Genomic DNA, 15221 nt, shown 5'->3' on the forward strand with positions numbered 1-15221 from the left:
TATAATATATCCTTGTTGCTTATGTATTTTATACATAGTAGTGAGTATCTCTTAATCCCCTACTCCTAACTTGCCCCTCCCCGCTTCCCTCTCACCTCTGGTAACCATTAGTTTGTTCTCTATATCTGTGAGTCTGTTTCTGTTTTGTTATATACATTGATTTGTATTTTTTTAATTTTTATTTTATATTGGAGTGTAGTTGATTCACAATGTTAGTTTCAGGTGTACAGCAAAGTGATTTAGTTGTACATAGACATATAACTATTCTTTTTCAGATTCTTTTCCCATATAGGTTATTACAGAGTATTGAGTAGAGTTCCCTGTGCTATACAGTAGGTCCTTCTTGATTATCTATTTTATATTTAGTAATGTGTACATGTTAATCCCAACCTCCTAATTTACCCCTCCCCCCAATATTTCCCCTTCAGGAACCGTAGTTTCTTTTCTAAGTCTGTGAGTTTGTTTGTGTTTTGTAAATAAGTTCATTTGTATCATTTTCTTTTAGATTTCACATGTAAGTTATATGATATTTGTCTTTCTCTTTCTGTCTCATTTCACTAAGCATAATATTCTCTAGGTCCATCCTTGTTGCTACAAATGGCAGAATTCCATTCCTTTTTATGGCTGAGTAATAATCCATGGTATGTATATACCACATCTTTATATTTTCATCTCTTGATGGACACTTGGGTTGCTTCCATATCTTAGCTATTGTAAATAACTCTGCTATGAACACTGGGGGACATGTATGCTTTTGGATTAGTGTTTTTGTTTTTTTCTGAACATGTACCCAGGACTGGAATTGTCGGATCATATGGCAGTTCTATTTTTAGTTTTTTGAGACACCTCTGTACTGTTTTCCATAGTGGCTGCACCAATGTACACTCCCATAAACAGAGTACGAGGATTCCCTTTTCTCCACATTCTCTCCAACATTTGTTATTTGTAGACTTTTTGATGATAGCCATTCTGACATGTGAGGTGATAGCTTGTTGTTTTGATTTGCATTTTTCTAATAAATAGTGATACTGAGCATATTTACATGTACTTGTTGGCTATCTGTATGTCTTCTCTGAAAAATATTCAGATCTCTGCCTATTTTAAAAACAGATTGTTTGTTTTTATGCAATTGAGTCATATGAGTTCTTTCTATATTCTGGATATTAAACCCTTATCAGATATATGATTTGCAAGTATTTTCTCCCATTCAATATATTGCCTTTTCATTTTGTTGATGGTTTCTTTTGCTGTGCAGAAGCATTTTAGTGATGTAGTCCCACTTGTTTATTTCTCCTCCACTTTTGGTATCAGATCCAAAAATTTATCACCAAGACTGATTGCCAAGGAGCTTACCACCTATGTTTTCTTCTAAGAGTTTTATGGTTCCAGATGTTACTTTAAAGCCTTTAATCCATTTTGAGTTAATTTTTCTGCATGGTGTAAGATAGTGATCCAGTTTTATTCTTTTGCATTTGGCTGTCCAGCTTTCCCAAAACAATTTATTGAAGAGACTATTATTTCCCTATTGTATATTTTTGGCCAGTTTGTGATTAATTGACCATATATGTGTAGGTTTATTTGGGGGCTCTCTGTTCTACTGATCTTTGTGTCTGTTTTATGTCAATACCATACTGTTTTTATTACTGTAGCTTTGTAATATAGTTTGAAATCAGGGAGTATGATGCCTCCAGCTTTGTTCTTTTGTCCCAACATTGCTTTGGCTATTTAAGGGCTTTTGTGGTTCTATACAAATTTTAGGATTATTTGTTCAGTGAAGTGCTGTTTTGAGTATCTAGAGTATACTCTAAAACAAGTCTGATATCCACTATTGTACTAATTTTTCTTTTCTATACTCCAGAGAAATATTCTAGAGGAAGTCATCAATTTTATCAAGACATAGGTTGGTCTTATAGGATCACTCCAAAGAATGTGTAGGTTCACAGCAAATTGATTTTATTGGCACAACTGCAAGTATGGAACTTTCTAGCTCATCTATAAGAGATGGCAACAGAATTAAGAAGCCAGATCTAAGAGGGTAAGAGGTAATAAAAGAAGGAGGGAAAAGAGCCAAGTAAGAATTACATGTGGGTGCCCCCAGAGTGACAGGCTGGGCAGGGATAAAAAGGCAGACTTGAAAAGAAGAGTAAAGGAATACTTAAATTATCTTTTGGATTTTGAGTATCCCCAAGGGTACTCACATAGGTGAAATATAGAGTTATTTTCAGTAATAGATTGAGCAAAATATCTTTCTAGCTGTTGCAGGGGCATGATGGCAGAGAATCCCTTCATAAGGCGGAATTGAATACAGAAGGAAAATCAGACCAAATTTATTCAGCATTGATGACTGCTTCTACAGGCTTTGTTCCAGCCTTATGCAATACACTCCATGTCGCACTGGGACCTCGGGCTGCTGGAGCAATGTTAGATGGGCCTGTGGAAAAGCCTTCACCTTGGAGTCTAGCAGTTCTGTGTAGAATTTCCTCTTGACTGTTACAAATGTAGAAATAGCTTTTGGAGTCAGAAAGTGCAGAAATGATGACGTAGCCTGCCCTAAACAGGCAGAAACAGAGATAGGTAGCCATCTAGGAGAGTCAGGATGCAGATGCTTTGAGTAGTTCTACTACAATGCACTCTACTGGAAGAAAAATGACGAAGTCTAAGCCTGACATAAGTGACAGAAAGAAGTCAATGAAATTTAGACTGGTGTGTTAAATATTTAATATCTCTTGAACTGTTTTGATCTCTCAGTCACATTGGCTAGTTAACTGTTTGCCACCATCATTTTAGTTTTTCTTCCTAGATTTTGTTAACATCTCTTTTCTTTCCTGATAAAAATGTGTCACATACAATAAAAATAAGCAAAATATTGGTAAGCATAATATAAACCACAAACCATCCATAATCCTATCTCTTTGAGGTAAGCAGTGTTAAACTTTGTGCAATATTAAGGTGGTAGTTACCTTTCTCACGGATTGATATTCGCACTAATTAGAGCAAAAACAGTGGTGGGTAAAACTGTTGGCAGTTTAGTATGAATCAAAACAGTGGAACCCAACTGCTAGTACTATTATTCATTGCATTTTTCATCAAAATGCACTTGCAATTTTAAAAAACTGCCAGTTTCACTTAAGACTGTCTTTGATGAAGCAGTAAAAATTGTTAAATCTTGGCCATTGAACACACATCTTTTTTTTTTAATTTGTATTTTTATCCAAGGATAGTTGAGGTACAAAATTATATAAGTCACAGGTATGCAATAGTGATTCACAATTTTAAAGGTTATATTTCATTTATAGTTATTATGATATATTGGCTATATTCCCCATGTTGTATGATGTATCCTTGTAGCTTATTTTTTAAATACTAGTTCCAACCTCTTACTCCCCTACCCCTATGTTGCTCCTCCCTCATTCCCTCTTGCCACTGGTAACCACTAGTTTGTTCTCTATATCTGTGAATCTGCTGCTTCTTTGTATATTCACTAGTTGTATTTTTTTAGATTCCACACGTAAGTGACATCATACAGTATTTGTCTTTCTCTCTTTGACTTGTTTCACTTAGTAAAATGCCCTCCAAGTCCATCCATGTTGCTGCAAATGGCAAAATTTCATGTTTATGGCTGAGTAGTATTCCATTGTGTGTGTGTGTGTGTGTGTGTGTGTGTGTGTGTGTGTTTACACATCTTCTTTATCCACATTCTTTATTCATTCATCTCTTTCCATTCATCTGTTGATGGACACTTAGGTTGCTTCCATATCTTGGCAATTATAAATAATGCTGCTATGGACATTGGGGTGTATGTATCTTTTCAAATTAGTGTTTTGCTTTTTACATAATCAGGAGTGGAATTGCTGGCTCATTTGGTAGTCGTATCTTTAGTCTTTTGAGAAACTTCCATAACATTTGCCACGGTTCCACAGGTTGCACCAATTTACATTCCCAGCAACAGTGCACAAGGGTTCCCTTTCGTCCACATCCTCGCCAACATTTGTTATTTGTGTTCTTTTCGACAATAGCCATTCTGACCATGTGAGGTGATATCTCACTGTGGTTTTGATTTGCATTTTCCTGATGCTTAGTGATGTTGACCATCTTTTCAGGAGGGTAGATCTTTTAACATTTATATGACACCTCTGAAAGTATACATAAAGCACTCTGCCTATTGAGGTGTGATGGTTTTATCAAGAGAAAGAGCTCTTGTACAGTTGTTCTGGTTGCCAGCTGAACTAGCCACTTCTCTTATGGAATGGCATTTTTACTTGAAAGAACAGCAGGCAGACAAACTACGATTATTCACCAGTGGGTATTTGACAGACATTTTCTTAAATAAAAAAAAAAAAGGAAAAAACAAAAACAAAGTGAGCCTGTCATCTCAAGGAAGAAATTAACACGACTTGTTGCCAGGTATAGAGTTTGAACTTTAAAGTAAAAATTAGAATATTGGAAAACTCCCAGTCAGCTTGACAACTTTCCAGTACTTATAGACTTTTCTGATGAGTTTAGTTTCGATATCAACAATTGTGAATTTCTGAAATTGTATAATGAAATGTGTCAGTATTTGGAAGATGCTGACAAGGACTTTCTCAACAAACACTGGTGAGGTCCCTCTTAGCCCTCTTCTCAGCTAGGCTTGACCTTGGCCCCCATCCTTGCTGGACCTGCATAGCTCAGTTTGGCAAGGACGCTGCTGAGTCAGTTTGTCAAGAATTCCCCCACCCTTGATATCTGATCACCCTCAATATCTGATCAAGCTCCTTCTCCCCCACCTTCGATGCATAAGTCCTTAACCTGCCTTCACCAAAAGTCCTGTTAGGTTGCTTAAGCAAGACTCCCCCTACCTTTGCTGTCTTTTCTTACTATATTTTCCTCCACTGACCCCCCTCCCTCTGTTCATTGGCTATAAATCCCCAGCTGGCTTGGTTGTATTTGGACTTGAGCCTGATCTCTCTCCGCTATTGCTACAGTCTTGACACCTATTGCAATAGTCCTGATTAAAGTCTTCTTTTCCATTTTAACCAATGTCAGAATAATTTTTCCTTTAACAATACACATAACAGAATGAATCAATATCTTCCAAATGACCAAAGCAGGATGTTAAAAAAAAATCATGTATGGGTAAAAGAACCATTCAAAATAGAAGAGAAATCAAAGGATATTAATGAAACAGAGCCCAAAAAGTTTATTGATAGGATTTCAGATTCCACGTTGCAACTAACCTTTAAGAACCTACCATTTGTTAAGTTCTGTTGAGATATCAAAGAGGATTATCCACAATTATCTCTGGATGGGGTATTGAAATACTCTTTTCCCTTGTCCTGCTATCTGTGTGTATGAGGCCAGATTTTCTTCATTTACTTCAATCAAAAGAACATACTGAAATAAATTGAAGTCAGGAGCAAGTATGAATCCAGCTGAGGTTCACAAAGATATGAAACAATGTCACTCTTCGAGCTGTTTGCTTTAGAATATAGGGTTTTTTTCATATAGCTGTGTTGTTATTATTAACATGTAATGAGTTTATAGGAACTAATAAATATATAATTCAATTTTTGCCATGTGTAATTTCTAATTCGGTAAATATCAATAGGTATAACTCACATGAACTAAAGCTCTTTAGGGTTCTCAGCAACTTTTAGGAGTCTAAAAGCATTTTGTGAACAGAACACTTGGGAACAGCTTATTTCAGTGTGTCAGGGGTTCAACATTCTCTAATAGTGATGTAAGAGATGTTTGAAAGTAGCAAACCAATGAATCAGGTCATTGATATTACAATATGTTGAAGTTGGTGGCACTAAGCAAACATGTTCATGAGTGTTAGGTTCCTAAAAGCAAAGAAGAATACCAAGCTATCAAGAGGAGGAGTCAAGGGGGTAAAATGTGCCAAGAAAACTAAACCTGGCCTTGGGAATCTAACCACCAAATCAAATTGGATTCACTTGATCTTATTATACTACCCCCAAGACATAAAAGTGTTATTGTTTTTAAAATGGAAGATCATGAAGTTAATCTGAATTTGAGTTAATACTGAAATGAATTTATGATGCCCAGTAAATATACTAATTACCAGAATTGTATTACAAGAGACCGCTTTCATTGTGTTAATAAATTGTAATATTAACATTTCTAGAACTTTTTAAGAAACTTCAAACAATAGCAAACTCATGTCTCTTTCTCTCACTGAACATAGAAATTTACCCTGTGCTTTTTCCAAAAATGATATACTATGTGAACTCTAACAGGTTTCCATGATTTCATTTGCACAGTAAGCCACCTAGAACCCTGAAGGTCTCCATCTCTGAGGAAAAAGTAATCATCTCTCTGAATTCAGGTTTCAGAAAGACCTGAAGATTCCAAAGGATAAAAACATAATTCTGAAGCATAAAGAAGACATGGCCATAGATCTGTGTGGATGATTACAAGATTACTTTTGTTTAGGATCATTGTTTCCTGAACTATATCTTAGTGCAACCTTTTCATGAGCCTTACTTTCTTGGCTTCTGTAGTTCTGTAGTTGGATTCCACGGTACAAAGCTAGCTTCAAGAGTATACACAGAGTTGGTACAACTAAAGAGCATCACCTGAACTACTCTCTGTGTTGGTCTATCTTAGTATAAAAATTGCAAAATTAGAGATTATTTCCAATATGTATTAGGATATTTCAGCATTTAACACTTGTCTGTTGAAGTGTATATATCATTGTGAATTGTAAAAGCATCTTCAAATATTTGTCTATATTATTGATATAGTCAGACCCCAAATAAATGGAACATGTAGTTGGTAGCTTCCTGGGGCAAATTGAAGGGGGATCTGAGAAAGTGAGTGATGTTTAGCATGTTTAAACATCTCTGTTTAACATGACGCTTTTTAACGTGCCACTGTTTAGCATGAAGCTCAGTTGTACTCACTTTGGCCTGCTTTGGTCTGTGTTTAAAACAAAAGATTTATGGTTGGATAGGTTGATGCAGTGCTGAAATTAGTCATCAAATACCCCTATATTTTATTTATAATAGCAAAACGTAACATCTGAAATGTCTGACATAGGGAAATAAGTAAACTGATAGGACTCTATGGTAGAGTACTATGTAGCTGATAAAAATGTTGCTTGTAAAATATTTTAATACCGTTAGAATAAATTTATGTCATAACATTAAACGAAAGAGTAGGAAGAAAACTGCACAGATGAAAATCTAAAATGTATAAAACCTATACGATTAGTGTTTGGGTTTTTCTTGGATATATACCCAGGAGTGGAATTGCTGGGTCATATTGTAGTTCTATTTTTAGTTTCTTGAGGAACCTCCGTATTGTTTTCCATAGTGGCTGCACCGATTTACCTTTCCACCAACAGTGTACAGGGTTCCCTTTTCTCTACATCCTCACCAACATTTGTTATTCATGTTCTTTTTGATAATAATCATTCTGACTGGTGTGAGGTGATATCTCACTGTGGTTTTAATTTGCATTTCCCGGATGATTAGTGACGTTGAGTATCTTTTCATGTGCCTGTTGGCCATCTGCATTTCCTCTTTGGAAAAACGTCTACTCAGTTCTGCCCATTTTTTAATTGGGTTGTTTGTTTTATTGATGTTGAGATGTACAAATTGTTTATATATGTTGGACATTAACCCCTTATCGGTCATATCATTTGCAAATATCTTCCCCCCTTCAGTAGGTTTTTTCCTTTTGTCGAAGGTTTACTTCGCTGCGCAAAAGCTTTTAGGCTTAATTAGGTCCCATTTGTTTCTTTTTGCTTTTGTTTCCTTTGCTTTAGGAGGCGGATCCAAAAAAATATATTGCTGTGATTTATGTCAAAGTGTGTCCTGCCTGTGTTTTCCTCTAGGAGTTTTATAGTATCTGGTCTTATATTGAGGTCTTTAACAGAGAGTACAGAGTCAACTGATACACAGAGAAACATTAATATTGATACATCATTGAGGATCCTTTGGTTATAAGCATTAGAAACAATTTCCCTTGAAAATGCAAATGAATGTGTTAAAGAAAACTGGGTAGCTCATCAAACCTACGAAAGGATAGAAATATAGCCATTATCAAGGAATGGGGTAAGAGATATTATGGACAAGTTCTTCAAGGACTATCTTAAAATGGTTCTTTTCCAAACATTTTCTATTCTTAAAGATTCAGTTACTGGCAGGGAGACCTGTGAGTAAATTTGTGTGGGTCAAGCATCTACTTCTTAGCCAGAGAAGAAGAGGTAACATGCTTGACAGCTCTACATGGAATGAGGGAAGGAGTAGTGCATTAACAAAATGATCATGTTGTCCACTACCAGAAGGAAATTATTGAGGTTAAAACTGTATGTCCTGCGTGTACATATATGATGATCCTAATAACAGTAGCTACCCTTAAAGCTGAACACTTACTATATGCTTAATACTAATCTGGTTTCTCTACTTTACATGGATGCTCTCATTTGAACCTCTCAACATTGAAAGATGGGTTTTCATACTAACCCAATTTGCATAGGTGGAAGCTGATGCTCAGAAAGGTTAAATTGCCTAATGTCATACAATGAGAATATGGTGGATATGGAATTTGATCTGTGGCTGACTAGCTACGAAGCCTATGAATTTGTCTGCCAGGATACATTGTAAATAAAAATATACTTTGATTATTACTGCTGTTTTAATTTCTCTCAGTGCCACTAGTCTAAAACAAATGATGGACTATGTATTAGGGCCTAATGTCTGTTTCACTAAAGCAACACTTTTGTACTCCCTCATTCCCCAGACCCCTGCCAAACGGGTTTTTCTCTAAATATAGTTAGTTCTAAAATCTCCTTGTTGGATTATTTCTGTCTACTCTAGAATACTTGGATTTTAGCTTTAAAACTGTGTATCAAGCACATTTCAATTGTTTTATTGGGATAAAAGAATAGAGTTACATGCCGTACCACATTTCAATTAGTCATGAAGAATAACCACAGAATGCTAGTGATAAATCAGTGTTCCATTCCCCCTGAAAAGTTAATATCCTCAAAGCCAATGGCATTGTCAGAGCTCTAAGTAGAATAAGAAGTAATGCACCCTTTTCACTCCAGTAGTCTGAGGCAGGTACCATGCCCTGGACATTTTATTCCATATCTCCCAGATTGATCTCTAGGTCTTCAGTACCAGCTTTGTTTCATTGAGGTTAAGCTACTGGAGATCTCAGAATTCCTCCAAGTTCAAACATTAAAACTCATTTCAGATATCTCTAATATTTATTACTGAAATCTGAAACAGTAGCTTGCATAAGAATTATCTTGTGAGCGTCTTTATTTTTCTTATTGAGGTATAATTGATATACAGCATTACATTAGTTTCAGGTATACAACATAATGATTTGTTATTTGTATATATTGCCCATGTTCAGCGTGATAAGTCTAGTTAACATCTGTCACCATACACAGTTACCAAATTATTTTTTCTCGAAATGAGAACTGGTAAGATCTTCTCTGTTAGCAACTTTTGAATATGCAATACAGTGTTATTAACTATAGTCAACATGCCGTACATTACGTCCCCATGACTTATTTATTTGATAACTGGAAGTTTGTACATTTTGATCCCCTTTACCTGCTTTACTTCATCCACCGTACACCCCCTGCCTTTGGCAACCACCAGTCTGTTCTCTGTACCTATGAGCTTGTTGGGGGCTTTATTTGTTTTTTGTTTTTTTAAATTCCACATTAAGTAAGAACATACAGTATTTGTCTCTCTCTGCCTGACTTACTTCACTTAGCATAATGCCCACCAGGTTGATCCATGCTGTGGCAAATGGCAAGATGTTTTTTCCTTTTTATGGTTAAATTATGTGTATGCATTAATATTTATTAATAACAAGTAATAATAATATATATACACATATATGTTTATATGTCTGTGTGTGGGTGTGTGTATATATATATACACCCACACACTTAGGTTGTTTCCATATCTTGGCTATTTAAATAATGTAGCGATGAATGTGGTAGTACATAGATCTTTTGATTTACATTCTCATCAACAGTGCACAAAGGATTGCCTTTTCTCTACATCCTTGCCAGCACTTGTTATCTCTTGTCTTTTTGATAATAGCCATTTTAACAGATATAAAATAATTATCTCACTGTGGTGATTTGCACTTCCCTAATTATTAGTGATATTGAGTACTTTTTCACAAACCTGTTGTCTATGTGTATGTCTTCTTTGGAAACAAATATCTATTCAGATCCCCTGCCCATTTTTTAATCACATTGTTTGTTTCTTTGCTGTTGAGTTTTAAGAGTTCTTTATATATTTTGCATATATATCAGAGATATGGTTCATAAATATTTTCTCCCATTCAGTAGGTTGCCTTTTCTTTTTGTTGATGGTTTTTCTTTCCTATGCAGAAGTTCTTTAGTATGATGTGTTCCCACTTGTTTATTTTTGCTTTTGTTACCTTTGTTTTTGGTGTCAAATCCAAAATAACATCACTGAGAGCACTGTCAAGGGGCTTACTGCCTGTTTTTTCTTCTAGGAGTTTTATGGTTTCAGGTCTTATATTTGTCCCAGATGCATTTTGAGTTCATTTTTGTGTATGGTATAAGATAGTAGTCCAGCTGCTTTCTTTTGCATGTGGCTATCCAGTTTTCTTAACACCATTGATTGAAGAGACTGACCTTTCCCTATTGTATGTTCTTGGCTCCTTTGTAATTAATTAATTGACCATATACTTACGAGTTTATTTCTGGGTTCTCTATTCTGTTACATTGATCTATGTGTTTGTTTTTATGCTAATACCTTACTTTTAAAATCATTATAGCTTTGTAATATAGTTTGAAATCAGGGAGTGTAATGCCTCCAGCTTTGTTGTTTTTTCTCAAGACTGCTTTGGCTATTCAGATATTTTGTGGCTCTATACAAATTTTAGGATTGTTTGCTCTCTTTCTGTGAAAAATGCCATAAGGATTTTGATACGGATTGCATTGAATCTGTAGATTGCTTTGGATAGTATGGACATTTTAACAATATTAATTTTTTCAACCTGTGAGTATGGAGTATCTTCCATTTATTTGTTTCTTCAGTTTGTTTCATCAGTATCTTATAATTTACAGTGTATAGATGTTTCACCTTCTTGGTTAAATTTATTCCTACATACTTTACTCTTTTCAAGGCAATTATAAATGGGTTTGTTTTCTTAAAATCTCTTTCTGCAAGTTTAGTATTAATTTATAGAAACACAACAGATTTTTGTATAACGATTTTGTATCCTCCCACTTAACTGAATTTGTTTACTAGTACTAACAGTTTTTTGGTGGAGTCTTTAGTATTTTCTATATATAATATGTCAACTACAAATCGTGACAGTTTTACTACTTCTGTTCTTATTTGGATGCCTTTTATCTCTTTTCTTTTTCTTTTTTTCCTTCCTAATTGCTCTGACTAAGACTTCCAATACTATGTTGAATAGGAGTGGTGAGAGTGGGCATCCTTGTCTTGCTCTTGATCTTAGAGAGAGAGCTTTTTACCACTAAGTATGATGTTAGCTGTGGGCCTGTCATAAATGGGCTTTATTATGGTGAAGTATTTTTGTTCTATACCCATATTGTTGAGATTTTTATCATATATGGATTGAAATATTCTCAAATATTTTTTTCTGCATCTATTGCAATGATTGTATGATTTTTATTCATTTTCTTCATGTGGTGTATCACACTGATTGATTTGCAGGTGTTGAACCATTCTTGCATCCCTGGGGTAAATCCCACGTGATCATGGTATATGAGCCTTTTACTGTATTGTTGAATTTGGTTTACTAATATTTTGTTGAGGATTTTTGCATCTGTGTTCATCAGGAATATTGGCCAGTAATTTTCTTTCTTGTGTCATCCTTCGCTGGTTTTGGTATCAAAGTAATGCTAGCCTTATGAGATGAGTTTGGAATTGTTGCCTCTTGTTCTGTTATTGGAAACGTTTGGGAAGGATTGGTATTAATTCTTTCTTAAATGTTTGGTAGAATTCACCAGTGAAGCTGTCTGGTCATGAACTTTTTTGTTGGGAGGGATTTTTAAATTATCAATTCAATCTCTATACTAATAATTGGTCTATTCAAATTTTACATTTCTTCATGATTCAGTCTCAGTGTAGACTGCATGTTTCTAGGAATGTATTCATTTCTTCTAAATTGTCCAATTTATTGGTGTATTATTGCTTATATTAGTCCCCTATGATCCTTGGTATTTCTGTGGTTTCAGGTGTAACATCTCCTCTTTCGTTTCTGATTTTATTTGAGTCCTCTCTCTTTTCCTTGGTGAGGCTAGCTAAAGGTTTGACAATTGGTTTATCTCTTCAGAGATATAGTTCTTAGTTTTATTGATCTTATATATCATCTTTTTAGTCTCTAATTCATTTACTTTTGCTCTGATCATTGTTTTCTCCGTTTTTCTGCTAGCTCAGGGCTTTGTGTGTTCTTATTCTAGTTCCTTGAGAGTAAAGTTAGGGCATTTGAGATTTTTCATCTCTTGATGTAGGTATTTATCACTATGAACTTCCCTCTTAGACTGCTTTTTCTGCATTCCATAAATTTTGGTAATTTCTATTTCCATTTTCATGTGCCTCAGTATTTTTTTACTTCTTCATTGACCCACTAGTACTTCCATATATTTGTGAATTTTCCAGTTTTATGTTTATAATTAAGTTCTAGTTTTAAACTACTGTGATTAGAAGAGATGCTTGATATGATCTCTGTCTTCTCAAATTACTAAAACTTATTTTGTAGCCTAACATATCTATCCTGGAGAATGTTCAGTGTGTACTTGAGAAGAATGTGTATTCTGTTGCTTTTGGATGGAATGTTCTATATGTATCTGTTAAGTTAGTCTGGTCTGACATGTTGTTTAAGGCCATTGTCTCCTTATTGATTTTCTGGATGATCTACCCATTGATGTAAGCAGGGTATTAAAGACCCCTATCATTATTGTATTGCTGTCTATTTCTCCCTTTAGGTCTGTTAATACTTGCTTTATATACTTAGGTGCTCCTATGTTGGGTGCATAAATATTTACAAATGTTATATCCTCTTGTGCGACTGATCCCTTTTCATCATGTAATATCCTTTCTTGTCCCTTATTAGTCATTGTTTTAAAGTCATTTTGTCTCGTATAATTATTGCTACCCCAGCTTTCTTTTGGTTTCCATTTGCAGGGAGTATCTTCTTCTAGCCCTTCACTTCCAGTCTGTATGTATCCTTACATCTGAAGTATCCTGTAGGCAGCATATCAATGGATCTTTTTTTTAATCCATTCAGCCACTCTGTCTTTTGATTGGATCATTTAGACTATAAACATTTAAAGTAGTTATTGATAGGTATATACTTATTGCCATTTTATTCATTATTTATTTTATTTTTTGGGGGGGCTATTTAGTAGTTCTCTGTTCCTTCTTCTTTTATTCTCTTCATTTGTGCTTTAATAAATTTGTTTAGTGATATGTTTATATTCCTTTCTCTTTATTTTTTGTATATCTACTATAGTTTTTTGCATAGTGGTTACCATGAAGCTTACATATAACTTATAACAGTCTATTTTAAATTTATAACAACATAAATTTGAACACATTTTAAAGCTTTACATTTTTACTTCCCCCCACGTTTTATATTTTTGATGTCACATCTCTGATCTTTTTATCTTGTATATCCCTTAACTAATTATTATCTTTAGATTTATTTTTAATACTTTTGTCTTTTAAACTCCATATTAGCTTTAGAAATGATTAACCCACTACCTTTACTATGTATTTACCTTTACCAGTGAAATTTATACTTCTATATGTTTTTTGTTAGTAATTAGTGGTCTTTTAGTTTAAAGAAGTCCCTTTAATATTTTTTTGTAAGAGTAGTTTAGTGGTGATAAACTCCTTTAGCTTTAGCTTGTCTGGAAAACTCTTTGTCTCTCTTTAAACTCTGAATGATTACTTTGCCAGATAGTGTATTCTTCATTGGAAATTTGTTTGTTCTTTCAGCACTTTAAATATATTGTGCCACTCCCTTCTGGCTTGCAAAGTTTCTGCTGGAAAGTCTTCTCATAATCTTATAAGGGTTCCCTTGTACATAACAAGTTATTTTTCTCTTGCTGCATGTAAGATTCTTTCCTTATCTTTAACTTTTGACATTTTAATTATAATGTGTCTTGGTGTGGACATCTTTGGGTTCATCCTACTTGGAATTTTCTGAGCTTCCTTGATCTGGATGTCTGTTTCCTCACACAATTTAGGGAGGTTTTCAGGTATTATTTATTTAAATAAGTTTTCTGTTCCTTTCACTCTCTCTTCTCCTTCTGGGACCCCTGTAACGCAAATATTGGTCTGCTTGATTTGGGCACCTGTATTTTAAGCTATCGTCACTTTTTCTCCTTCCTTTTTCTTTTTGCTGCTCTAATTGGGTGAGTTCCACTACCCTCTGAGTTCACTGATTCCACCTTCTGCTTCAGCTAGTGTGCTGTTGAACCACTCTAGTACATTTTTCAGTTCAGTAAAATTATTCTTCAGCTCATGACTTCTAGTTGGTGCTTTCCCATATTTTCTACTTCTTTGTGGAAGTTATCACTATGTTCATCCATTCTTTTCCTGAGTTATTTGATCATCTGTATGACCATTACTTTTAACTCTAGGTATGCCCCCCCACTGAGATTTTATCTTGTTCTTTCACTTGAAACATATTTCTCCATTTATTCACTTTGCTAGATTCACTTTGTTGATTTCTGTGCATGAAATAAAACCACCAGCCCTCTCAGTCTTGAGGGAGTAGCCTTGTGTAGGAGATGAACCTTATTGTTCCACCCTGCCATAGCTCTTGGTTGTCTCTCAAACCTTTATGATTGTCCAAGCAGCCTATTTTATTTTTAATAGCTCCTTGTATTTGAGGGTGTGGCAAGACTTGTCAGTGTCCCAAAGAGGGGGGGATCTCAGGGAAGAACTCATCGCTCCCACCACTGTGCTCATCACACCACCAAAGTCTGCACAGATTTTCTTCAGGGCCCTCTATTGCTTCACCATATTTATTTGTTGTAGTATCTATTTCAGAACATGGCTTTTATTTGCAGGAAGTATAAAAACCTGCTTTTATTATCAAATAATAGGTAGAGACAATTCCCTATCCCAGGTCTTCTCCTATCACTAAATCTGATCCTATCCTGAAGTCCTAGTCGAAACTCTGGTCTTTGCGATTATGTGTAATTTTCTTAATTGTTACGTTATGTTAAA

The sequence above is a fragment of the Neophocaena asiaeorientalis genome, unplaced genomic scaffold (genome assembly GCF_003031525.2).
Source record: "Neophocaena asiaeorientalis asiaeorientalis breed wild unplaced genomic scaffold, Neophocaena_asiaeorientalis_V1.1 scaffold130, whole genome shotgun sequence".
In the NCBI taxonomy this organism is placed as follows: Eukaryota; Metazoa; Chordata; class Mammalia; order Artiodactyla; family Phocoenidae; genus Neophocaena; species Neophocaena asiaeorientalis.